The sequence below is a fragment of the Bombina bombina genome, chromosome 8 (assembly GCF_027579735.1).
Source record: "Bombina bombina isolate aBomBom1 chromosome 8, aBomBom1.pri, whole genome shotgun sequence".
Lineage (NCBI taxonomy): Eukaryota > Metazoa > Chordata > Amphibia > Anura > Bombinatoridae > Bombina > Bombina bombina.
The window spans coordinates 131573943-131593903 of NC_069506.1; the positions used below are offsets into that span (position 1 = coordinate 131573943).

The window sequence follows — 19961 nt, forward strand, 5'->3', positions numbered from 1 at the left end:
AGTACTGGCAGACATCTGCCAGTACCCAAGATAGCTCCCAATAATGTAGAGGGGGAGGGTTAGAGAGCTGTTGGGGGGGATCAGGGAGGTTTGGGGCTAAGGGGGATCCTACACAGCAGCATATGTAAATATGCTGAAAAAAAAAAGATACCTTTTATTTTAGTACTGGCAGACTTTCTGCCAGTACTTAAGATGGCGGGGACAATTGTGGGGTGGGGGAGGGAAGAGAGCTGTTTGGGAGGGATCAGGGGGTCTGATGTGTTGGGTGGGAGGCTGATCTCTACGCTAAAGCTAAAATTAACCCTGCAAGCTCCCTACAAGATCCCTAATTAACCCCTTCACTGCTAGACATAAGACGTAATGTGCAGCGGCATTTAGCAGCCTTCTAATTACCAAAAAGCATCGCCAAAGCCATATATGTCTGCTATTTCTGAACAAAGGTTTTTTTTTAAATTTGATCGCATTTGGCGGTGAAATGGTGGCATTAAATATACCAAAATGGGCCTAGATCAATACTTTGGGTTGTCTACTACACTACACTAAAGCTAAAATTAACTCTACAAGCTCCCTACATGCTCCCTAATTAACCCCTTCACTGCTGGGCATAAAACACGTGTGGTGCGCAGTGGCATTTAGCAGCCTTCTAATTACCAAAAAGCAACGCCAAAGCCATATAAGTCTGCTATTTCTGAACAAATGGGATCCCAGAGAAGCATTTACAACCATTTATGCCATAATTGCATAAGTTGTTTGTAAATCATTTCTGTGAGAAACCTAAAGTTTGTGAAAAAATTTGTGAAAAAGTGAACAATTTTTTTATTTGATCGCATTTGGCGGTGAAATGGTGGCATGAAATTTACCAAAATGGGCCTAGATCAATACATCGGGATGTCTTCTAAAAAAAAATATATACATGTCAAGGGATATTCAGGTATTCCTGACAGATATCAGGGTTCCAATGTAACTAGCGCGCATTTTGAAAAAAAGTGGTTTTGAAATAGCAAAGTGCTACTTGTATTTATTGCCCTATAACTTGCAAAAAAAGCAAAGAACATGTTAACATTGGGTATTTCTAAACTCAGGACAAAATTTAGAAACTATTTAGCATGGTTGTTTTTTGGTGGTTGTAGATGTGTAACAGATTTTGTGGGTCAAAGTTAGAAAAAGTGTGTTTTTTTCCATTTTTTCCTCATATTTTATAATATTTTTAATAGTAAATTATAAGATATGATGAAAAGAATGGTATCTTTAGAAAGTCTATTTAATGGCAAGAAAACGGTATATAATATGTGTGGGTACAGTAAATGAGTAAGAGGGAAATTACAGCTAAACACAAACACCGCAGAAATGTAAAAATAGCCCTGGTCCTTAAGGGAAAGAAATTGAAAAATGGCCTTGTCCTTAAGGGGTTAAATTCTTTTAAAACACTTATTTGGCATGCAGATCTTTTGTAATGATTTTTAATGCATAAATGAAAGCATTACTTCAATGTCCCTTTAATCAGCATGGGTTACGTATTTGATATAAATGGAACATCAGGTTTATGTAACCTTAGACTTTGTAAACATAACAGGATTTTCTTAGGCTTTTCGCTAATGGGCTTCTGAGTGGTTTCTGCAAATCAACACTGGAGCAAAATATATATGTAAAAGAAAAAAGCAGCTAATTGGCTCAGTGCCTAAAGTGCTAGAATACAGATTTATTTCATGCAACTAATAGCATCAATTCATGGCATTTGTGCAATTATTACTTTGCAAAATGTCACCATTAATACATGGGGAAGAGGGTAGAAATAAAATATTATGGGGGTTAAAAAAGTGGGAAACATTACAGAGAAGAAGCTGTAATAAATAAAAAAAGGGGGAATAGAAAAAAAAATGTCAATTTTACTTCTATTATCAAATTTACTTCATTCTCTTGGTATCCTTTGCGGAAGGTGCAACAATGCACTACTGGGAGCTAGCTGAACACATTGGATGAGCCAATGATAAGAGGTATATATGTGTAGCCACTAATCAGCTGCTAGCTCCTAGTAGTGAATTGCTACTCCAGAGCCTTCCAATGTATATTTTGCCACAAAGGATACAAAAAGACCAAATAAATATAAAATAAGTTGTTTAAAATTGCATTCTCTATCTGAATCATGACAGTTAAATTTTGATGTTACTGTCCCTTTAAAAGGACGGAGTTATCCAATTATATAAAAGGCCAAGTGTGTTTGTCCGAAGCTGTCATGCACAGTAGAGACAGCATGAGGACAAACACACCTGGCCTTACCTGACATGCTGTTTGCGGCGGTGGGGTGAAAGTGGGCGTGGCTGGGCGGGAGCGTGGGCATGGCCGGGCACGGCCGGCGAGAGAGAGAGGGGAGAGAAATAGAAAGAGAGGGGGAGAAACAAAAAGAGATAGGAAAGAGCTAAAGAGAGGGGGAAGAGCTAAAGAGAGGGGAAAGAGCAGAAGAGAGGGGAAAGAGAGTACAAAATAGAGGAGAAAGAGCAAAATAGAGGGAAGAGAGAGAAAAAGAGAGGGGGGAGATAGAGAGCAAAAGAGATGGGGAGAGAGAAAATAAGAGGGGGAAAGAGAGAACGCAAAAGAGAGGGGAAGAGAGAGAGAGCAAAAGAGAGGGGGAGAAAGAGCAAAAGAAGAGAGGGAGGAGAGAGAAGAGGGGGAGAGAGAGCAATAGAGAGGGGAAAGAGCAAAAGAGGGGGAAAGAGCAAAATAGAGGGGAGAGAGAGAAAAAGAGATGGGGAGAGAGAGCAAAAGAGAGGGGGAGAGAGCAATAGAGAGGGGGAGAGAGCAAAAGAGAGGGGGAGAGAGAGCAATAGAGAGGGGGAGAGAGAGCAATAGAGAGGGGGAGAGAGCAAAAGAGAGGGGGGAGAGAGAGAACAAAAGAGAGGGATGGAGAGAGAGAGCAAAAGAGAGGGGAGAGAGACAGAGCAAAAGAGAGGTGGGGAGAGAGGGGGAGAGAGAGCAACAGAGATGGGGAGAGAGAGAGCAAAAGAGAGGGATGGAGAGAAAGAGAAAAAGAGAGGGATGGAGAGAGAGCGCAAAAAAGGGGAGAGAGACAGAGCAAAAGAGAGGGGGAGAGAGAGAACGCAAAAGAGAGGGGGAGAGAGAGCGCAAAAGAGAGGAGGAGAGAGAGCACGCTAAAGAGGGGGGAGAGAGAGCACAAAAGAGAGAGAGAATGCAAAAGAGAGGGGGTAGAGAGAGAGCGTAAAAAAGGGGAGAGAGAGCAAAAGAGAGGGGGAGAGAGGGAGCAAAAGAGAGGGAGAGAGAGGGAGCAAAAGAGAGGTGGAGAGAGGGAGCAAAAGAGAGGTGGAGAGAGGGAGCAAAAGAGAGGGGTAGAGAGGGAGCAAAAGAGAGGGGAAGAGAGGGAGCAAAAGAGAGGGGGGAGAGAGGGAGCAAAAGAGAGGGGGGAGAGAGAGATTGCAAAAGAGGGGGAGAGAGAGCAAAAGAGAGGGGAGAGAGAGCAAAAGAGAGGGGGGGAGAGAGAGCAAAAGAGAGGGGGAGAGAGAGAGCAAAAGAGAGGTGGAGCGTTAGAGAGCGCAAAGAGAGGGGGAGAGAATACAAAAGAGAGGGGGAGAGAGAGAGCAAGGGGTGGGACCACTGTACTGCAAAAAATGGCCCGTGTAAACGGGCTTTAGGACTAGTATTAAATAATTGTATTGTTAAATCCCCCCACTATACAGCCTAGATTTCAGAAATCAGTATTCATGCTTAAAGGGCCACTAAACACAACATAATATCATAATCAATAAATGCATAATAAAGAGACAATGCAAACTCACTTAATTTGAATTTCAAATTAGCAAAAGATTTTTTTCTGACAAATATCAAAGAAAGTTACATTTTCTTTCCTAATGCATCATGTGACAGCCATCATCTAATCACAAAATGCATATATGTAGGAGTGCATATAAAAAGACTGTACATGTTTAGATAATGGAAGTGAATTGGAAAAGTGTTTAAAATCTGTGTGAAAGTTTTATTTTGACTTAAAGGGACAGTTTACTCAAAAAATGTCTCCCCTTTAATTTGTTCCCATTAATCCACTTTACCTGCTGGAGTGTATTAAATTGTTTACAAGCATTTCCATTACCTTTATTTTGGCATTTAAAATAGTTGATTTAGCCTTTGGTATCCCCACCTATTTTTAACGTTTTTGGCCTCAAGGCCAAGCTGTGTTAACAGCCAGTAGAATAAATTGCACTCACAGTGGGGTATTGAAGAGATAATGTAATAAAATTTTAATTTTCCATTGTTCTCTCCAAGTATTGGTGATTGTTTTATGGACAGATATAAGATAAAGAAGCAGTTATATGTACACAATGTGATAAAGTAATGAGATCTGATTATACCTACAAGCTCAACCCATTTTATTAGGCTGTGGCTTCAAAACACAAAATCAGCTAATTCATATACACAAATAAACCTTAAAAAGCAAATTCTCATACATTTTATTCTCTACAGCTGGTAAAAAAAGTAATTGTGAACACATTAAGGGAAAAACAATTTTAAAGTATACTGTCCCTATTACTGTCCGTTTAAAGGGACTGTCTACTCCAGAATTTGTATTGTTTAAAAAGATAGATAAATCCCTTTATTACCCATTCCCCAGTTTTGCATAATCAACACTGTTATATTAATATACTTTTATCTCTGTGATTACCTAACACTCTGAAGATTGGCCCCTTATCTCAGTTCTTTTGACAGACTTGCATTTTAGCCAGTTAGTGCTGACTCTTAGGTAACTCCACATGCATGAGCACAATGTTATCTTTATGGCACCCATGACCTAGCACTGTCTAGCTGTGAAAAACTGTCAAAATGCCCTCAGATAAGAGGCGGCCTTCAAGGGCTTAGAAATTAGCATGAGGCTACCTAGGTTTATCTTTCAACAAAGAATACCAAGAAAACAAAACAAATTTGATGATAAAAGTAAATTGGAAAGTTGATTAAAACTGCATTTCCTATCTAAATCATGAAAGTTTAATTTTGACTAGACTGTCACTTTAAGTAGCCTGCCTGGGCTGGTCAGCTGCTCACTCATTGTTGTGACTGACCCAATTGTGCTCAGGGAGGGAAATCCTTGGTATTTTAGGACTGGCTTTGAGAAACCCTGTTATAAAGTGTGTCACAGTGAAAAAGAGTCGTAAAGATATGTGCTAGATAAAGGGCCACAGTACAATATCACATAGGTGAAATATGTCAGTCAGTGTCCTATACCCAAGTGTGCCCCAATAGAAGCTGCATACATGATGTAGTTAGTAACATCAATATTACTTCCCTCATTATATTTATTCCTAATGTAAGTGGCACAATATTAAAGAACTATATAAGTGCTTTGTGTATTATCTCTGTAAGTTGCTTTCTTTATTATTTGCTTTTCTGATATTTACAGTAGATTTGTATTTCTGGGATATGCACAATTCCCTCATATTTTTTTAGCCTAATAATATTTACTTGTTGCAGCTGAGGGTACTTAGGACAATAATGTATGTCTGTAGGGAAGCTTGCTACAAAAAGCATGAGAAACCCTATTGTCATGAGATGCAGGACACAGCAAGGACGGTACAACTCTATTTTATTGTAGAGCATGGAGACATACATCTGGTAGCATTGATCTCACTAACTAACTGCGACACCGACAACCGGTCCTAAGCCCCGCCCCCAATCTGGTGATGTCACTTCCTGCTCTCATCACATCTTCCCCCTTTTCAAAGGACAAAGCATACATTTTTTTCTCATTTGAATATATCAAATTACAGAAAATATAAACAACATAAATTACATCCTGACTTGAACTTTGGGGTAGACTACCCTAGTCCACAGTGACCATGGGATTATTCTGCCCATACTTCCGGTCACTGTTCTAACTAAAGTTAATCCCAATATCGGGCCGTAAGTTTCACCACTCTTCCGCGTGATGTAACTCTACATGAACTGTCCTCTGATACAGAAGAAGGTGATTGAGAGTCCGCTGGAGGCAAAGACATCTCCCCGCCGTGATCTTGCTGAGGGGAAGGCACCCCTTTTAACCTCTTAAGGACATATGACGGAATTTTTCCGTCATAAAACAATTGAGCAAACTGAAAGCTGTGTCCTTAAAGGGTTAAAACAGGGGATCCCACCGGTGGTGGTACTGAGGCATCCAGTTCCAAACTCTCAGGTACAGACTGAAGATGTTTTCGGTTACGGCGTGTAACCGTCCCTCCATCAGTAAGGACTACATAAGACCTTGGTTCTGAAGAGCATTCAATTACCGTAGCAGGCGTCTTCCATTTCTTCTCATCATCAAGTTTAATTCTGACACTTTGCCCCGCATTCAGCTCCTGCAAGCGCCTCACAGATTGTCTCCTGTCATAGAAGAATCGATAGCCCCCTTTTTGCCTCTTCATCCCTCCTAAGGACTTTGTCCCGAGGAACAGAGCTAGTAGACTGGAAGACACCCACAGAGGGTAAGGTGGTGCGAATCTGGCATCCTAGCATCAGCTGTGCCAGGCTAAACCCCGTGGCTTGAATTGGAGTCGCCCTATAGGACAAGAGGGCCAGGTACGGCTCAGATTGTTTTAAAATGAATTTTGTTGTTTGAACTGCCCTTTGGCCTGCGGGTAATGTGGACTTGATGTGTAATGTATAAAATCATATTCCCTGCTGAAAGAACTGAACTCTGTGGAAGCGAACGGCATTCCGTTATCACTCACCAGCTCCATCGGTATGCCCCACCGGACGAACAAGCTCTTGAGACGAGTAATAACAGCTTGACTTGTTATTTCATTCAAAGTTGCAGTTTCCAAATACCTGGAATAGTAGTCGATCACGACTAAGAACTTTTTCCCGTGCAGTTTGCACAAATCAGCATTTATTTTCTGCCACGGACCTGCAGGCAGCGGAGTAGAAATCAAGGGCTCTCTTCTCTGAGTAGGCCGGGGTTCCCGGCAAAAGGCACATTTAGACACATGACTTGCAATGTCGGAACTGATTCCAAGCCACCATACAGCCGTAGCTGCCCTTTCTCTGCACTTTGTAATGCCTAAGTGGCCATTGTGAATCCTGTTTAACATCTCCTGCCGTATGCTAACAGGAATAACAATGCGGTCCTGAAACAGCACCAACCCATCCAGCTCCGTGAGCTGCAACCTTTCTGACTGGTAAGAACTTAAAGACATCCAGGCTGCCCAACTCTCGGGCCAACCTTCTTTTATGTACTTTATAACTTCTTGAAGGTCTGTATCTAAATATGTCTCTTTCTTTATTTGTTCTAGCTTCCCTGAAGAAATGGATTTGGAGGCCAGTACTGAATCTACATACACTTTTACATCTGATTCCGTTGAAGACTCTTCAGCAGCAGCCAGCGGGAGCCTGGATAGTGTATCTGCCACAACCAGTTGTTTCCCCGGCACATGCACTGCCTGAACGTTGAATCTGAGCAGCCTCATTAGAAGTCTCTGGCATCTTAGGGGTGTTTTGTCAATATCATAGGAATTGATTAGAGGGACTAGCGGTTTATGATCAGTCTCCAGACTAAATTTCTCTAAACCTACTAGGTAACGCTGAAGGCGCTCACAGGCCCAAACTGCAGCCAGGCACTCTTTCTCAATTTGGGCGTATTTTGACTCAGCAGCCGTCAGTGTACGGGAACAGTAGGCAATGGGCTGTAGTTTGTTTTCATTCAGCTGCAGGAGGGCGGCCCCTAACCCATAACTGCTCGCATCAGCACTAACCACAGTCTTTTTGGAAGGGTCGTAGAACCCCAACACTGGGGCAGACCCCAGCAGGGACTTGACCTGCATAAAAGATTCTTCCTGTGAAGGTCCCCAGACCCAGGTGACATCTTTCTTTAGCAACTCTGTGATAGGGTGTAGTATTGTGGATAAATCTGGAAGGAACCTGCCCACATAATTTACGAAGCCCAATATTTGTCTCAGCTCATGTACATCAGAAGGATTTTTCATCTGTTCAATAGCACGAATTTTCTCGGGGTCTGGCTTGATGTCATCCCCATTGATAATATGCCCAAAGTAACATAACTCAGCTTTCCCAAAATGGCATTTCTCTTTGTTTAGCTTCAGCACGGACTCTCTGATAGTCTGCAGCACACAGCTCAATCGCTGATCATGTTCCTCCAACGTAGACTCATACACTAAGATGTCGTCCATGACGACTACCGTGCCCACGTGGTCTCTCAGGAGAGAACTTATTTCTCTTTGGAAGATTTCAGGAACAGAGGATATCCCGAAGGGGAGTCTTCAAAAACAAAACCGACCTACTGGTGTAATGAAGGTAGTCAGTTTGCCGCACTTTGGATCTAGAGGTATCTGCCAGAAGCCGCTAGAAGCATCCAATGTAGAGAAGAACTTTGCCCCCGCCAATTTCGGAGCTATGTCTTCAAGTGTTGGCAGCACATATCTCTCTCTCTACACCGCCTCATTCAGCCTTTTCAAGTCTACGCAGATGCGTACCTTCCCGTTCTTCTTCGCAACGGGCACAATGGGGGCACAAAAGTCAGTTGCTTCAACAACCTCTTCAATAACCCCCATATTCTTAATACGCAGAAGCTCCTTCTCCACTTTAGGCATGAGCAGGAACGGGATTCTACGGGGAGTGGTAATGCTGTATGGGACTGCGTCACCTTTAAGTGATATACGGACTGGGTTGCAATTCAGTAGGCCCAATTCGCCAAACATATCTTCTGAGATCTCATTCACTCTGGCCACTAGGCCCAAACCACAGGCTGCTTTTCTGCTCAATAAGTTGTTAACATACTGACCTCTAATCACATGCACCCACATGGTGAATTTCCTTTGCTTGTACTCGCAGCTGGCAAGAAATTGCCCCGCACAATCAATGCGGCCACCAGGACTATGGACTTTTGTTGTAACTTTTGCCAGCTGGGGCTGTCGAGGCAGTTTTATGAATGCTGCAAGAGACATTACAGTGATGTCTGCTCCTGTGTCAATCTTAAAGGCAACTTTGGCTCCCATTACAGTAAGGGTAACCCTCCAATCATCTTCTGAACCCGGCCGTTCAACAACAGACCCCACAAAGGACACTTCTTGACCCTCCTGGTCGCTATCCACCTGCATCTCCTTAATATATTCAGTCTTACACACCACTTCAAAATGGCCCATCCTGTTACATTTTCTACATCTTTTGTCTTTAGCAGGGCATATAACACTCTGATCATGGGCACGGTTGCACCGTGTGCATCGGGCATGCTGCGCCCACCCATCCACTTCTGGTCATATCTTTTGCTCTAAGTTTACCGCTCACACTGTGCTTTTCACTGGTAGCTCTCCTGAACTGCTGCACTTCATCCACAATACTCTCAGACCTCAGATCAGCACTTTGCTTTTTCACCAGTTCACTCTGGCGGGCCATCCTAATAGCCCCATCTAATGTTAAATCAGACTCTAACTGCAGCTTCAGTGAGACTTCAGCATCTGCAATTCCAATAACGATTCTGTCTCTGATTTGCTCTTCTTTAGCAATACCAAACTCACAGAATTCAGCTAGTTCATACAGGCTGCGCACAAATGACTCCACAGATTATCCCACACGCTGATTACGTTTGTGAAAACAAGCTCTCTCATGAATCACATTTTATTTGGGCACAAAGTGGGCACTGACTTTATTCATAACTATTTCAAAGTCAAATTCTTCCCCTTCTTGGAAAGTAAAAGCATTGAACACTGGCTTCACATCTTTCCCCATATATAAAAGAGAATTAACTTGTACTTTACCACTCTCCTTGTCTATCTTGGATGCAATCCTGAAGCGCTGAAACCGCTGACGCCATGTGGGTCAAACTTCAGGCTGAGAGAAGTCAAAAGGCTCAGGTCGGGTAAACTTTGACATCGTCATGGATCAGGAACAGAAGCGCAGGCAAGAACTTCTGACACCATGTCATGAAATGCAGGACACATGCAGGACACAGCAATGATGGTACAACTCTATTTTATTATAGAGCATGGAAACATACATCTGGTAGCATTGATCTCACTAACTAACTGCGACATCGACAATCAGACCTAAGACCCGCCCCCAATCTGGTGACATCACTTCCTGCTCTCGTCACACCTATTATACAGGACATGCTGGTCCCATGCAGTTAGTTTCCACATGGTAAAAGTAAGTATTATACTATATGTGAAGTTTCTAAAGCAGGGGTCAAGTCCTACTAAAAAAAAAGTGTGGGAACTCACCAAGACTTCCACTCCCCCTCACAATTGATATTATATAAAAAAAAAATATATATATATATATATATATATATATATATATATATATATATATATAAACAATACGCACACACACATACACACACTGTATTTGTATGTATATAATCTATACAGTTTGGTTAATGAAAGCAAATTAAATCCAATGAATGGTTGAATGGTTGTCTTTGGACCTGAGAATCCTCCTCTGTAACAGACTCTCGCCCACTTAAAGGGACATACAACCCAATTTTTTTCTTTCATGATTCAGAAAGAGCATGCAATTTTAAACAACTTTACAATTTACTTCTATTATTTAATTTGCTTCCTTCTCTTGTTATCCTTTGCTGAAATGTTTCTCTAGGAAAGCTCAGGGGCTGCAAAGAAACTAGGTTCTAGATGCTGATTGGTGGCTACATAGATATACCAATTGTCATTGTCTCACCTATGTGTTCAGTTAGAAACCAGTAGTGCATTGCTGCTCCTTAAACAAATGATACCAAGGGAATGAAGCAAATTTGATAATAGAAGTAAATTGGAAAGTTGTTTAAAACTGCAGGTTCTACCTAAATCATGAAAGATTTTTTGGGGGTTTCATGTCCCTTTAAGGTGCAATAGCCCTATTTCTGTTGAAGGGAGCTAAATAACCCCAGAGCAAGCCATACAGACATGCAAGCACCATGTGCTACACAAATTTCAGGGACCATTGACAGGCTTGCATTAAAGGGCCACTAAACCCAAAATCTTTCTTTCATGATTCAGATAGAGAATAGAAATTTAAACAACATTACAATTTACTTCCATTATTTATTTTGCTTCATTTTTAAAATATCCTTAGTTGAAGAAAAAGCAATGCACATGGTGAGCCAATCACACGAGGCTTCTATGTGCAGCAACCAATCAGCAGCTAGTGAGCATATCTAGATATGCTTTTCATCAAAGAATATCAAGAGAATAAAACAAATTAGATAATATAAGTAAATTAGAAAGATGTTTAAAATTGCATTCTCTTTCTAAATCATAAAAGAAAAAATGTGGGGGAGGAGCCAACTCTGAAGCTGAGCGGTCGCACATCGCAGCAGCTCCAACTAATTATCATATAAAGATCAAATTTGGCGACCGTTCAGACTTCTTGCAATATCCTAATTTACTGTTTTTGTGACTTTGGGGGTTCAGCAGCCCTGAGAGCTCTACACTTTCGGTGTTGGAACGTTATGTGGCTGATACTTTGATACCTAACCTATTGAACATCGAGCTTGGGAGCAGCCATGTTTTTCTTTTCTGTCCCACACGTGGGGACCAAAATGAAGCAAGAATCTAACTACTTGGAGCCCTTTTGCCAGCAGGATCAGGTGTTGCATCAAGACCTCAGCATGGATATGACAATAAATATTCTTGGGGAGATTGGCAACCTCCTAGATGGATACCGGACGAGTTTTGAAAATTTTTTCACGCACGCACCCCAGGCGACAGACGCAGCCACTAAAACAGATGGATCGGGTGTGGAAGTAGAGCAGCCTGAGATGCTACACTTCAATACTCAGCCTGCTACACCAAATGTCATGGCCCAAACAAATATGCATGACGTGGTAGAATCCCTAAGCACATCTCAATTGGCAGTCAATTTCCAGCTAGCCATGGAGCCTCCCACCCAGAGACATCAACTAACATTGCAGAGGCCTCGGGTAGTGCCGATCTCCAGAGCGGCATCATTCCTGAGCGGAGCATTGCAACGTCCGTGGAGACAAAGGAGGCTCAACCCTTCAATGTGAGTACATTCTCCCCCGGCTGGGGCTACAGTGTTACACTGTCGGATATTCTCAATGGGGCTATTAATTGGCAGACCAAAATACAGGCGATGCACTCAAATATCCTAATATTGGGTGCGCCCAAGCGCATCAGAAGTAACGTGAGTCTCCTTTGCCCACATACCTTGCCCGTCTTGCCTTCTGAGCCTCTCGTGATAAATGAAGTTGTTGGTAGAGAGTTGCCTGCTAAAATGGATCCGGTCACTAATGAGCTTGCAAGATCTGGAGTGGGCTAAACCGGATAATTCCACTAAAGCGGTTTCTATGGATATGTACCTGCTTGATGTTCTTTGCAATTATCGCATCGGAGCACGGACATAGCATATGGCAGTTTGTTTAAATATCCTAGTCACCATTGTATTTTGTTAACAGGCTATACTCTGCTTTAGTATTTACTAGTTACGCTGTTGGTTTGCACTGTATACATATCTGGACACGGACATATTATTATCTTCTAGAATGTTTAGGTACTTTACACACCATTGTGTTCTGCTGTTGCGTTAAACTTTGCTATACTACTAGAGTTGGCGTAGGCCAATTACCAACATGTACATGGTTTATTGGGGGGTGCAGGAGACCTCTCATAACGCTCTATAATCTGGTTTTACATATATCTACACCTCAAACTTTTTTTTTTGCCTAGCATATTATCGCTTTGCCCCCAGAACAGCTGTAGGCCACTAAATTGTTAGATTAAGCAAGTACTGTTCATTCATGTTTTTAGTTAACATGCATATGTCTTTGTTCCATTTGTTCTAATTTTACATGAGTTTTCAAATATCCCATAGCGGGTTAACAACGCACAGTGTTGCACAGATGAGGGATATTAATTATCTTGCAAAGACAGCAACTTTTGAATAAGAATTGTTATATTATGCTCTTTGCTGATTAAGACTATTTCCTGAATGTGGTTAATTTAAAGGTTTTTAGCTAGCTCATGAATATTATGCTTTACATTCCACATATTATAGCTCCGTGACGTATATGTCATTCTAGGTTCCAAGGCTAAAGCACAGTTCCTAGTTATATTATGTTCATGGCACCCACTACCTCACAATGTCCCCAATATTAGGATAACTACTCTGCCCCTATTATATGCTCTAGTATGGAAGCTTTCTTATAGCAGGGGTATTTGTTTACATATATATATCTTTAACTTCTTCTCTAAATTTGAGCTGTGAGCTGTTTATATGAACATTACACTGTCTTATCTGCTAATGTACAAGGTTACAACTACATTATTCCTGTGTAGGTTCTCTCCACTGAATGTTTGTCGAATATACTTTCACACCACCTATGTTGTTAGTTCTAAATAGATCAACCTATACACACCTTTACTATGTTAATCACCCTTTGCCTAATGCATTAGTAAGGTGCTATGTAGGTGCTTTGGAGTGCTAATCTCATGCAGAATTTCTGGCTCTGGTTAAGAAGTTAGCTATATCACAGAGCATATAGATCTAGATCTATATTATGTTCTCCTATCTTTTATTTTATTTATGTATACTTAGGACTTTTAACCCCTAATCTATCGCTATAAACACAATTATAGGAACTATGGCGGGGTCAGAGAGTGGCTATTCGGCTGGGTGTTCTAAGGGCTACCCCTCGTGCTAACACTCTTTTACTGTTTAGAACAGGCTCCTGTTGCGGGGTATAGGGCCCGTGCCCTGACAACAGGTCTCATAAATTCACACTGAGACTACACTACCATGTTTTGAGGGAGCTCTAGCCCTAGACTGCATCTAGAAGTCTCACATTTTTTGATTTTACCAATTTGTACGCAGACATGACATAACTGACCCCCCAGTGTCTCTAGTTTTAAAATAGTCAATAAAAATTTGGTTGCCATGGAGATGGACACCAACGTTTTATCATATCGAGGCAATACTACCCTGTTGTAAGCAAACTATAGCCCTATATTGTTTCCCGAGTTTATACATAATGTGATTTCATTCCACTGCACACAGATATAGCACAACAAATCCGCCAGTGTCTTTTGTTTGAGCGGGACCTTTAGGAGTTGTTTTCCCTCAGCCCTACAACTCTAGCTCTATATCTCTTCCTCTTCAGGTGTATGCCACATTGATAAGTTCAATCCCAAGTAAGTCTTACTATACCCTAGTTACAAAGTTAGTTTATGCTTTTTCTTATCCCTACAAATTACCACGATTATTTTACAACCTCCCCCCCCCCCCCCCAAGTAATGAGTCTCCTAGCAATTGGAGAACTAACTATGCGGTCTTTCTTGCCTATACCGCAACTTTTACTACTCCCCTAGCACCTACTCTCTCTTACTCAATGCCATATTCCAGGATCCACCCTCACTGCGGATCAGCAGGTCTGATCGTCAGTCCCTACCATCTAAGTCTTCATTTTTCAATCATTTTTTGAGGCCTCCTTTAAGACCACAGAGAATTGAGCAAAGCTTGTATGTGCCTCCACTTGCCAGTTTGAAGGCTATACTATAGATTCTATTTATAGCTAGGGGAGTTTATATTTCATTCTATAATATGATACAGAATTCATCACATCCTACACCACATATTTTATCTTGTATGTTTTCTTTAGCTCTCTGGATGGTTAAAACTATTTGTCAAAGTTAAGAAAAATTGAGGCTGATTTAGCAATATCTTGGTATATGTGCACTGCTACAATTTAAACATCTTACACTGCTGTAACTCTAATGATTATTTGTATTTTTATTACTGTTTCATACTGGCTGTTTATGCAGCAACAATGTAGTGCTTTCATTTTTGTTTTTCCTCTTCCTCAATAAAAATGATATTAAAAAAAAAAAAAAAAAAAAAAAAAAAAAAGTGGGTGGCATGTCCCTTTAAGTGTATTGTAGGAAGTGTTACTGCCCATTACTAGAGGATCTCACTATCCCTCTAACCAGACTGTGCTCCAGCTCCTCCCACCAGCAGCAGCAGTGTTTACTAAAGTGTTTCTGTTCCCTGTCCAGGGGGAAATAAGTTCCTCTTGCAAAAATAGTGCAGGAACTCCGTTCCCATGCGTTCCCGCTCAACTTGACCCCTGTTCTAAAGACACATTGTCACGAAACTATGTTACAAAATCCATTACACATTATTTCCTCCATATGACCAAGAGCCCTGACATTCAAAGTATATCCATCTTACATGGATGGGAGTTTAGCTAGAGTTGTAAAGCATATGATTGTGCTTTAATGCATTGTTTCAGCTGTTTTGTGTGAATTCCAAGCAGCCTTTTAAATGGATATTAAACAGTGCTCCTTTAGTAAAACCAAATATTTTAAATCAAAGTAAACAAAGTAAACATAAAAAGAAACAGAATGTGTAAAAAAAAAAACCCAGTAAACCACATACATGTTTTTTTGCAAAATTAGCACTTAGAAATTCTCAGTGTAGTCACTGCCTGCAGGTAGATAAGGGAGCACACAAGTTGGCAACTTAGGTTATATTCTGCCTGTACTGAGCATGGGCAAATCTTACTCACTTTTTATCTAGTATTCACTTACTACTAAACCAGCTCATGTTACTATAGAGGTTTTATGACATAAAGCTAGAAATGCCTTCTTGCAGAGGCCCCAGCCTCCTTGTAGGGCTGTGACAGGACGTAATGGACACTGCATAAATGAAACTATAAAAAAGAAATCAAAGATAAAATCCATTTAAAATGATGAACAGTATATATTTAGCACCCTTACCATCTAATTTACTGATATTAACTATAAACAGCTAATTTTTAATAATAATGGGGGGGGGGATAAATAGCACATATTGCAATGATGTCTGCATAGTTATTTCTTATTACAGCAATGAAACAGACTGTTTTATATCTCTTTAATGATTTACCTACCTGGTTTGAACATTGGAAGTCCTCTCCTACATCCAGTCAGAAGCTATATCACCCAAGGCAATATACTGAATGAGACCACACCTCAGTGTTCCTCACTCATTGTATTGCTTAGCTAATAATAATACCACTACATTGTTTGTGGGGGGGTAGAGACTCTTGTTTTAAAGGGATACTTGTGTAAAATTAGGTACTGGCAGACAGCTTTTTCCTTTTTGGAAGGAACCAGCTAAAATTAACCTTACAAGCTACTTGATTAACCTCTTCACTGCCAAGAATAATAGAAGTGTGGTGTGCAGCTGCAGTTAGCAGCCTTCTAATTATCCATAACCAATGGCAAAATCATGCATGTCTGCTATTTCTGAACAAATGGGATCCCACAGAAGCTTTTACAATCATTTGTGTCATGATTGCACAAGCAGTATGTAAATAATTTCAATGAGAAAAATAAAGTTTGTAAATAATTATTATTATTATTATTTTAATATATGATCGCATTAGGTGGTGAAATGGTGGCATGAAATATACCAAAATGGGCCTAGATAATTACTTTTGGTTATCTATTTAAAGGGACACTAAACCCACAATTTTCCTTTATTGATTCAGATAGAGCATGCAATTTTAAGCAACTTTCTAATTTACTCCTATTATCAATTTTTCTTCGTTCTCTTGCTATCTTTATTTAAAAAGCAGGAATGTGATGCATAGGAGCCGGCCCATTTTTGGTTGAGAACCTGGGTTATGCTTGCTTATTGGTTTGTAAATGTATGCCTCCAATAAGCAAGCGCTATCCATGGTGCTGAACCAAAAATGGGCTGGCTGCTAAGATTTACATTCCTGCTTTTAAAATAAAGATGGCAAGAGAATGAAGAAAAATTGATAATAGGAGTAAATTAGAAAGTTGCTTAACATTTCGTGCTCTATCTCAATCATGAAAAAAAAAATGTGGGTTCTGTGTCTTTTTAAAAAATATATATAGTTTTGATAGGCAAAAAAAAAGTATAAATAAAGACTCTATTTCTGTTTAAATTGAGTAACTGCACAAATGCTAAAAATTCTCTGGTATTTTGGGCAAGATCTTCTCTGAAATTCCAGGTTGTGAAGGGGTTAATTCTATAGCCAACTGATCTGTTATTCATGTGTAAGTTCCAAGAAGGTGGAACAAGTTTTGTGTGAAAGTTGTGATAATTCAAACTATACATGGCTATATGTGTCTACTTCACACATTTGATTGAATGCAATACTCAATTAATTTTTGTTATAACCTTCTGAGAGATTTTTTAATGCAACATTAAAATAAAAAATGTTTTTACAGCCCCTATGCTTAATTAGTTGAGATTTAATCTTCAGCTATATGTCCCTTTAACGTGTTTAAACAAGTTACAATCACTTATCTCACACAGAGTAATTGATAGGAAATGTTATTCAAAGATTTATTTTTTGCCCTTTAGTGCAAAAAGGATTAGAAATATTATGTTGCTTAAGCTACAAATACCACTTATATACTAAATCATTAAGAGTGCATAGATCTTTAAGCAGATGGTATGTATGTTTGTATGTAGTGTGATTCCTTTCGTGTTAAAATAATGCATAAAATAAACGAAGATAATTAAAAAAAATGTTTTCACCCCAGATGGGACTCGAACCCACAATCCCTGGCTTAGGAGGCCAGTGCCTTATCCATTAGGCCACTGGGGCTTATATGTGGGCAAGTTTGTACTCTATTCTATAGAATGGATAAAGTCCTCCATTGAGATCTGTTTAGCTTGTCACTACTGTACTATTGATAATTTCAACTGTGTTTACTGAGTTAATGATTACAGTTTATGCAAATACATTTTTCAAAAGTGTATTCTTTCATAGGCTTTGTCATAATTGTTACTGAATATGCAGTAAAAATGTCATAGAATGTAAACAGAGGTGTGCTAGTCATTAGTCTGATCAAATGTGAAAGCACTGAAATAAAAAGCAAAATAACATTTTGAAAATAATGTTAAAATAACATTTTGAAAATAATGTTAAAAAAGTGAAGTTCACTTTTAGTTCTGCTATACTTTAAAATAGACTATTTGTTCTTTAGACTGTAATAGTCGTAATGGCAAAACTTGTATTATTCAGATATCTTTGATTACCTATTCTAAACTTAAATTAAATAATACATTTGACTTTAATAACAAAACTAAAAAGAACTGCCGAAACCCGGGATCGAACCAGGGACCTTTAGATCTTCAGTCTAACGCTCTCCCAACTGAGCTATTTCGGCTGTGTGATGATTGAATGATGTCATGAAATTGCAGCCATGTGTTTATTGCATACATGGTAGTATCATTAGTCAACAGAGTGATCTTTTGGGAAAAAAAATATTCTGTTGATTATATATAACTGTACTATTGTGCTTGCTTTAATAAAACCTGAAATCTCTACTGATGTTTACCCTTTGATAGTAATGATTTGATGCCTGTCATATTGATTGATAAAAAGTAAACAACCATAGCTACTTAAATTTTTATTGAAGATATAGATGTTCCCCACAGCAGACTATTAAGTATAATAATAAATATATTAATAATAATGAATTATTATTCATTATTATGTTGCAAGTACGGGATGTACTAAAAGGAATGACCAAGGGTGAATGACAAATGGAATGCCCATAGACTTTAATGGAATGTAAAATTAAAAGTGTTGAAGCAACAAAACTATGAGACATATGAGCTAGATATTTACCAGATATGTTCCCCAGATACAGTAGTATATTCTGAAAGTGAGATTACGTCAGATTATAGCTGCTTTCTATGGAATGACAAGGGTGAATGACAAAATGGAATGCCCATAGACTATAATAGGATTACATTCAGTGCTATAGCAACACAAATATGAGAGATATAAAGTAGATATTTACCAGATATGTTTCCCAGGTACAGTAGCATATTCTGAAAGTGAGATTACGTCAAATTATATATATATATATATATATATATATATATATATATATATATATATATAAATATATGCTACTGTACCTGGGGAACATATTTGGTAAATATCTAGTTGATATGTCTCGTATTTTCGTTGCTATAGCACTTTTAAATGTAATCCCATTATAGTCTATGTTCATCCCATTATGTCATTCACCCTTGTCATTCCATAGAAAGCAGCTATAATCTCACGTAATATCACTTTCAGAATATGCTACTGTACCTGGGGAACATATCTGGTAAATATCTAGTTGATATGTCTCATTGTTTTGTTGCTTCAACATTTTTAATTTTACATCCCATTAAAGTCTACGGGCATTCCATTTTGTTATTCACCCTTGTCATTCCATAGAAAACAGCTATAATCTGGTGTAATCTCACTTTCAGAATATGTTACTGTACCTGGGGAACATATCTGGTAAATATCTACTTGATATTTCTCATATTTGTGTTGCTATAGCACTAAATGTAATCATATTATAGTCTATGGGCATTCCATTTTGTTTATCAGCGAAACACTTCTTAGTGGTTATATAATGTGTATGTATATATATTTTTATTATTATGATTGTAATAGCATAAATTTAGTTTAACAGTCATTTGTACCCTTGTTAAGAATTGTTAACATTTACAATCTTAGTTTAAGTATATTAGGTTAGAATATTTAAGAATAAGTATTTCAAAGTGACATCTGTTTACAATTGTTTTTTGTCTATGGATAGTAATTTTAGTACACCGCTCTAGTTTTAGTCGAGCACACACCAAATATATATACACAAATAATATCTAACAAATCTAAGGGGTATTACGATTATTACGCAAATGTATATACGCCGATATTTCAGAGGAGTGTCCCTACTGTTAGATTTGATTGGATATTGGCCCACGGCTGTATTAACCAATGTATGGGCCGAGATAGGAGGCGTGCCAAAACTTTCTGCTGCTGATTGGTTAGAAGGGGTTCAAATAGAGCAAGACTTAGAGTAAGAAAATAGCCTGATGAAACGGCACTAAGCTGAGAAACGCGTTGCTAAGCAACACTTTTATATATTTTAATAAAGTGTATTTGATTTTTTAAGTCTCGCTCTGGACTTTGAATTATTTCCCCTTTTTGGTGAGAC

General features: G+C 39.2%; 2 non-coding genes across 2 annotated transcripts; both read right to left on the reverse strand.

Moving 5' to 3' along the window:
• Positions 1 to 17487: 17487 nt before the first annotated feature.
• On the reverse strand, positions 17488 to 17560 carry TRNAR-CCU (transfer RNA arginine (anticodon CCU)). Its single transcript has one exon. It is a non-coding gene; the product is annotated as a tRNA-Arg (tRNA).
• Positions 17561 to 18052: 492 nt separating this feature from the next.
• TRNAF-GAA (transfer RNA phenylalanine (anticodon GAA)) lies at positions 18053 to 18125 on the reverse strand. Its single transcript has one exon. It is a non-coding gene; the product is annotated as a tRNA-Phe (tRNA).
• Between the last annotated feature and the right edge of the window lie 1836 nt (positions 18126 to 19961).